A 7,894-nucleotide genomic window follows, 5' to 3' on the forward strand; every position below is an offset into this window, starting at 1 on the left:
AAAACTACTGACGAAAAATGCACCAAACAACTTCAAAGCTTTCTTAGATTAACGTAAATTGCTAATAAAGACAATCAAGAGTTATGCTTGAAGATGATCATTGGCAGACCGTTGATTCAAGATTCATGAACATTTGCACAATACCATAAAAACACTCATTGCAAAGAGAATCAACATTTTCATGCTTCAATCATTCACATTTTAGAAAAAGAACTCAAAATGTGATTTCCTTTATTTTCTTGCACCTAGAACATCAGAGGAATTTTCAATTACGAAGACAAAATGTGCACACACTTTCCAAAAATTGTCTTATCATCAAAATTCTAACATAAGTCTTCCCTAATTCAAAAGTCCAAAAAAGTCATTTACAAACCCAAAATTATCACTTAAATATAGACTTGAGGTTAAGAACTACTCCTCTTTGATTAATAACTACCTCCTAGTTACTTGATTTTGGTGAAGTTAATTAAGCTCTATAAAATTAACCCAAAGTGACCAATTTCTTAACCTTGACCAGAAGTGACTAAAGTTTCCAATTATAAAGATGGAAATTTAAAGTATATGACATCACACAAAGAGGAAGATGTTAATCTCTGTAAAGTAATAAAGTACCTTCTTCTAATGACAATCATTGTGATCTTTCTCAATTGTATCAAATGCCCAACATTTCACTCTTTTTCAATGATCTCTTCACATCTCAATAAAGTTGTATTTATGAAATTTATAATAAGTTATCCTTTGAAATTGGTAAAATGTCACAAATATCTCATGATGTCTTCTATAGGTCACTGAACGTCTGTCAATATTTATGACTGATTTCAAATCTCCTACACCATTACGAGCCCATGATTTTGTATACCCATTGACAACATTCTCCATGCTTAATTTGTGTCCTTGGAAGATTTATAATCAGAGGTCAACACATATTCCCACATAAATAATGCAATGCTTTCATATTATTCAAATTGGGTGGGATTATTATGGAGAATATTGTTGAATCTACTTACACTTGCCACTTGCATATGCTTGAAAATTTCTACAACCTTCTTGTCAAATCCTCTTATTGTATACAGTACCATGGTGTAGAATGGAGGTGTTAGATTCATTAAAGATAATGGCTTGAGCATATTCACACTGTCAGCCAACCCTTTCATTTTCGCCCTTAACCAAGCTTGTCATCTCCTTATTTCCAAATGATGGCTAAGGCTCTTTCTACTTTAACATTTTGTTGGGCAAGTTGATACTTTCACTTTAATTTTGAAATTTGAGTAGGTAATGAGATCACTGCTTATAACTCATTGATCAACTGCTCAAATGCCTTAGCATACACGCTTTGATGTGGCTTTATGCTTACCATATTGTTGCCCAAATATCAAAAACTTTAATTTTTAAAATTCTCGCCATTTTAAACTATGGTTATTCCTTGAAAGAACCTTCTTTAAGCATTAAAATGGTTTCTTCTCCTCAATCTTTTTAAAGACTTTTTGTCCAGCACTTTGAATTTTTAAAATCTAGTTCCCGAGTTAAAAATTCTCTCAAGTTAATGAAAGGAACAAAAATACATATTTTCAACCAAATCATTAACCATTAACCTTAAAAAAGGTTAAGGTTCAGGGTTCAAAACACATATTTTGAACCATTAACCTTAACCTCTTAACCTTTAAAATGGTTCGAGGTCCAAAACATGCATTTTGAGCCATTAACCTTAACCTCTCATCCAAAAAGGTTGAGGTTAGAGGCTTAAAATACGTTTTCCAAAGATAGTTGTTAACCTAGTGAAGGATTGTGTATGTGAATGGCTCATGATCAGTGATAATGAAAACTCATGTATATTCAAGTGAGGAGATATTTCTACTGAATTGAGCATCTCATTTCTCATGCATACCAAAGTATGGAAGCAATGAAACAATGAAATTTGCAGGTCTCTATGTAACGCCCCGCCATGTGACCCAAAAGAAGTTAACCTAAAGTTTTACTAAGTTTGTCAAACATTTTTTTTAAAGATAGAGATACAACAATAGTAATAGAATAGTGGAAGTAATTAACATACATTCATACATCAACAACACATAAACGGGTTACGACTCTTAAGGGTCCCATGACGTTGAATCACATTTAAGTTTAATTAATAATAATTCTAATATATAATAAATCCACATCAAATAATAATATACCAATATAAAATCATTTAAATAATATGCAATTACATATGATGCCACTTGGCAATAAACAAAATGAACAATCATCCATTGTATAGGTCATAGGGTATGAAAGTCTGAAATAATATACATCATGAAATAAATTACATCATCTCTTAAGATCTTATGAAATCAAATACAATACAATAGTGCAACCATCCATCATAGAAATACAAGAACAGACAGAAAGGAACATCTGCACAAACACATCCAACAACAACATTTGACAATCGGATCTCAATGGTATAAGAAAAAGCACTACCACCTAATCTCATGGAACCTAAATAGCCCACTCCCACCACACTGAGGAGATAGTCTCAAGTCCCAAATAGGATAACAAAATCAAAAGTTAAAAACCAACATCTAGGCTCAAGGAATCACCTGAAAGCAAACTATCTCAAAGGGTAACAAGACACAAGTATCAACTAATCTTAGAGGCAACATAGACACTAGGAAATCTACTATGCAAGTGGGCAAGTGTCATTGCATGAACCAACTCTAGGGTTACCCGGCTAGTCTTCTAATCCTTCGGCGCCCTAGTGATTCTATGCAGCACTAGTATCCTTTCATACTGACAAGGCATACTAAAAAGTCAACTCTAAAGTTACCTGGTTAGTCTTTTAATCCTCTGGCCCATTAGTGACTTTCTGTGGTACCGATATTTTGTTAATTCATTTTAAACCCATTTAATGAAATGTTATCACTTATTAAATAAGCTACAATGGGTTACCTTGGTAGCCACTTTGGGCCCCGACCTCCATTGCAAGCCACTTCCTAACTTAACATACAGATAACCTACCCTAAGCTCAGTAAAATCAAAAGATCACAAAGACCACATACCATACATCAGTTTTTAAACAATCAACTGACAAGTATTTAAAAACATTGATCATAATCATAGATTCCACCAAAATGATCATCTTAACAAGATTGATCCCAAAATCAAGTATACATAAACCAATCCACGTCATAACATGACATCACCAAGAACAAATCATACAAACACCTCAGTCCTATAAAAGCTACTAGAAAGCAATCCAAATACAATTGATCGAAGACTCAAAGGTTATATCAGATGGGTCACACCATTCACCTCAATTTCGCACAAGAACATTGAAAATCAATAATAATCAATAGATCAAAATACCTCATAGAGCATACCAGACACATTACCGTGGTTGAGTATAAAAGATTGAGATCAAAACATCATCATGACATCACAAAACAAAACTCTCGAGCCTCTGATAAACATCTTGACCTGCCAAAGCTAAGACAAACCCAAAAACCCCAACACCAGTAAATCACACGTCACATAAAGCACATACAAAAGTGAATTTCATAATTCATTAGGTTTTTAAAACCCTAAAGTTCAATATTTACTAAAGGTTTTTAGATTAAATCACAAACAATTCTATAATGGAAATCAATTTTCTCAAACAAGGGTTTCAACCCAGAGAACTTCTGAAAATAGAAACACAATAGACATGAAGAAGACAAGAATTCAAAGAACAAGCAACTACTACACAAAGTCATAAGATCCTAACTAGATTTGATGCTAAAACAATGAACGCAAACATGCAAGAATCTTTTTTTTCCTTCAAAAACCCTTTTTTCGAAAGTTGGCTCCTCTAAACCTGTTTATCTAGAAATGAGCTCTAATTTCCTTAATAAAGAAGTTTTCCCCCAAATCAAGGCTTTGATCATGCAATCATGCGAAAACTCTGTCTTTAATTATTATATTTTAATTTTCATGCAGACACTTTATGTAATTTAATTAAAATAAACCTTTATTAAATTAAAGCTTACTCTCCCTTATTAAATCATGCGACCTTTTTAATATAATATTTATTAATTTAACTAGTAATATTATTTAGAGTTTATTAAAAATAAAACTACAAAATAAATTATTATTAAATTAAATTAATATAAATATGCCTAAATTATAACTTTAATCAAATCTTTTAAATTCGATTCTTTCATGCAGATTTAAAAAAAAAATTTAATTAAAATATTCTTCTATATTTTCTTTTCCTCCACTTATTAATTAGTGTAAGCACTTTTAAAGCATAATTTATTATTTAAATTAATAAGAATAATTAAAGCTCATTATTTAAATGTAATTCTAATTTAATAATTATTAATTAAATAATCATAATAAAACAATATTACATCTTTAATATTTTAATAGTGTAATTCTATTTTATCCAACTTCTTAAATTAGAATTTTAAAATAAACATTTTAAACTAAACTAAATATTTAATTAATTTATAATTAATTAAATAACATCATATTCTAATCTTTCTTTAACCAATTTTCTAAATTTAGACCTCTAATTTAGACTTCTAATTTTAAACTTTTTATTTAAAGCATAAATTTAATTAGTTTTTAATTAATCAAATATTCAAATATTTTAATATTTTTTAATCAAATAATATTTATTACTTAACTAATAATATTATTTAGAGTTTATTATTAAAATAAAACTCGTAAATAATAATAATTAAATTAAATAAATATAAATATACTAAAATTAGTGCTTTAATTTAATCTTTTAAATTTAATTCTTTTATTTAATTCTTTTCAATTAATTAAATATAATTAAATATTGAATTTTCTATATACAATTTTCATGCAACAACTTTATGCAATTTCAATTAAAATATCTTTATTAAATTAATTTTTTTCTCACTTTAATTAATCATGAAATGTTTTTAATAACATATTTATTAATTTAGCTAATAATATTATTTAGAGTTTATTAATAAAACTTCTAAATTAATTATTATTAAATTAGATTACTAAAAATATGCCAAAATTAGAACATAACTTAATCTTTAAGTTTCATTCTTTTATTTAATTAAATTCAAAGACATTTTTAATAATATATTTATTAACTTAATTAATAACATTATTTATAGTTTATTATTTAAAATAAGACTCTTAAATAATTATCATTGAACTATAGCTACGCCACAATTAGAACTATAACTTTATCTTTAAAATTCTTGCATATGCTTTATGCAATTTAATGAAAATAAACTTTATAAATTTTATGTTTTCTCTCTCAAATTAATTATGAGATGTTTTAATAATATATTTATTAATTCAAGTAATACTATTATTTAGAGTTTATTATTAAAATAAAACTCTTAAATAATTATTAATAAATTAGATAAATATAAATACGTCAAAAATAGAAATTTAAGCTAATTTTTTTAATTTAATTATTTTATTTGATTAATTTCTCAATTAACTAAATATAATTAAATATTGAATTTCTTTATAAAATTTTCATTAAATTATCTTTTAATTTGATTTAATTATAAAAAAAATACAACAGACTCAGAAAACCAAATATGACAACCCAACTGAAAGTCAAAGAACAAAGTCAAACTCTAGGGTCAAAGTCACGAATTCATGTCATTTGATGAATTCGGAAAGGTGAAACTAACTCAAATACTTGTCTTATTTTCTAGGACAATTGGCTTAGGGTTTACGATTTGGACTCAAGAGTTATCTGCCCACTTATACCATTGAAATATTGTGATAGGGTACACTCATCCTCACAATTTAGGGAAGTCGATACCTAGTACCTACAATTTGCATAAAATCCATGCATGTACAAACACAATATTCTAAACTAAACAAGCAATAGAAGAAAGTGGTTCATCATATAGATCTCGACTGGCAAGTGACTATGACTCCCTTCCTTAACCACATTAGAAATGTCAAACATAAAAAAAGCATACACGCACACCATACACATGTAAGTATCTATATAAACCGCATAAAAATCATTCATCTAACTAAAATCATTCAATAACTGAAAGTCAATACATGAACGTATATATCATCATCAAACATAATCATAACACACGCCTAAAAGAATCCGATCAAAACAAATCTAAAAAATCAAGTATAGGCATTACACTCTACCTCTGTTGAAGAGAAAGCATGCTATGATAGCTTGGAGTATTCAGAACGGTGGTGGCACACACACAACTCATGGCCCAGAGCAACTGTTTATTATTCTTTTATCATCTTCCCCAAAATTGGCACTACTTATCCTTTCCCTAAGCCTACCCAAGAGATTCCCATTTTACTCGAGGAATGGTGGAATGTGAATCCCATAGATGTGGTGAGATAGACAACACTAATGGGAGCCGCCACCAACACTTTGGATGCTTTCACTATAAATGGTCAACCAGGAGACCTCTATCCATGTTCCACTTCAGAGACACTGAGCTTTCCTATAAAGAGAGGCGAAACAAACATGATTCGGGTGATCAACACTGCACTCAATACTGACCTCTTTGTATCTATCACACATCACAAAATGACGGTCGTGTAGCAGTTGATGCTCTTTACACAAAGCCCCACATAACAAAATACATCATGTTGGGACCAGGCCGAACAACAAATGTACTTGTAAAATTCAACAAAGCTCTAGGCAAATTTTACATGGCTGCTCGAGCATATGCAAGTGCTCAAGGAGCCTCCTTTGACAACACAACAACAACTGCAATCTTTGATTACAACAAAGGAAGCTCATCCTCCCCTGTTTTGCGCAAACTCCCTTCCTACAATGACACCAAAGCTGTCACAAGGCTCAAAACCCGTCTTAGAAGCCTCGCTTCTCAAGAACACCCAATTAAAGTCTCTCTCAATGTTGATGAAAATGTCTTCTACACAATCGGATTGGGGCTCATTCCTTGCCCAAAAAATTCATGTGGAGGTCCCAATGGAACAAGATTTGTAGAGAGTATGAACAACCATTCATTTGTTCTGCCAACATCTTCTTCGATTATTCAAGCCCACCATTTTGGAATCAAGGGAGTTTTCACCAATGGATTCCCTGATTCTCCTCCTGTTCAATTTGATTACATTGAACAAAACATTAGCAGGAGTCTTCGGGCTCCCGTGAAAACCACTAAGCTGAAAGTGCTCAGATACAACTCTATAGTTCAGGTGGTTCTTCTGGGGACTAATATCTTCACTACCGAGAGCCATCCGATTAATTTGCATGGAAATGATTTTTACATTGTGGGAACATGATTCGACAACTATAATCCCAAGAAAGATCCTAAAAAAAAATCAACCTTGCGGATCCTCTCATGCGAAATACTATCGATGTTCCTATCAATGGATGGGTTGCTATCAGATTTATAGCTGACAATCCTGGGACCTGGTTGATGCATTGTCATTTGGACGTACACAACGGATGGGCTTTGGCGATGGTGTTTATGGTGCAGGATGGAACGAATTATTTCTCCACTCTGGATCAACCTCTTTCAGATCTTCCAAAATGGTGATACGAAGTTTCATTTTCTTTCTGAGATTTTATGATTAATCTCCATTCTATGCAATCGTCGATCAAATTGTATTAAAGTTTATGGTGGAGCTAAATTTTTGTTCCAAATTGATTATTCTCATGCTAAAGATTTGTGGAGCAGCAGTTGTAGTTTCTTTAGTTTGGGAGGCTCTATTCACCCTTTTGCATGTTACTCATGGAATTTTGTTTTTGAGGTGTAAGGTCTAAATTTCAAGTCATATTTGGTTGATTTTGTAGAGGTTAATTAATCTTTTCAAAATCACGTATTTTGGAAGTAGTTATTAACCACAAAGGAGTAGTTATTAACCTTGATGTCTATAAAAAGGATCATTTTGGATTTGTAAAGGGGAACTTTTTTGGACT

General features: G+C 30.7%; 1 pseudogene; it reads left to right on the top strand.

The window, feature by feature from the left end:
- LOC149577893 (laccase-23 pseudogene) overlaps positions 1-7,511 on the top strand; it is a 100,424-nt pseudogene extending 92,913 nt beyond the window's left edge.
- Positions 7,512-7,894: the final 383 nt, after the last annotated feature.

Source organism: Cupressus sempervirens, chromosome 1 (assembly GCF_028749045.1).
Source record: "Cupressus sempervirens isolate cs-2001-9-10 chromosome 1, ASM2874904v1, whole genome shotgun sequence".
Taxonomy (NCBI): Eukaryota; Viridiplantae; Streptophyta; class Pinopsida; order Cupressales; family Cupressaceae; genus Cupressus; species Cupressus sempervirens.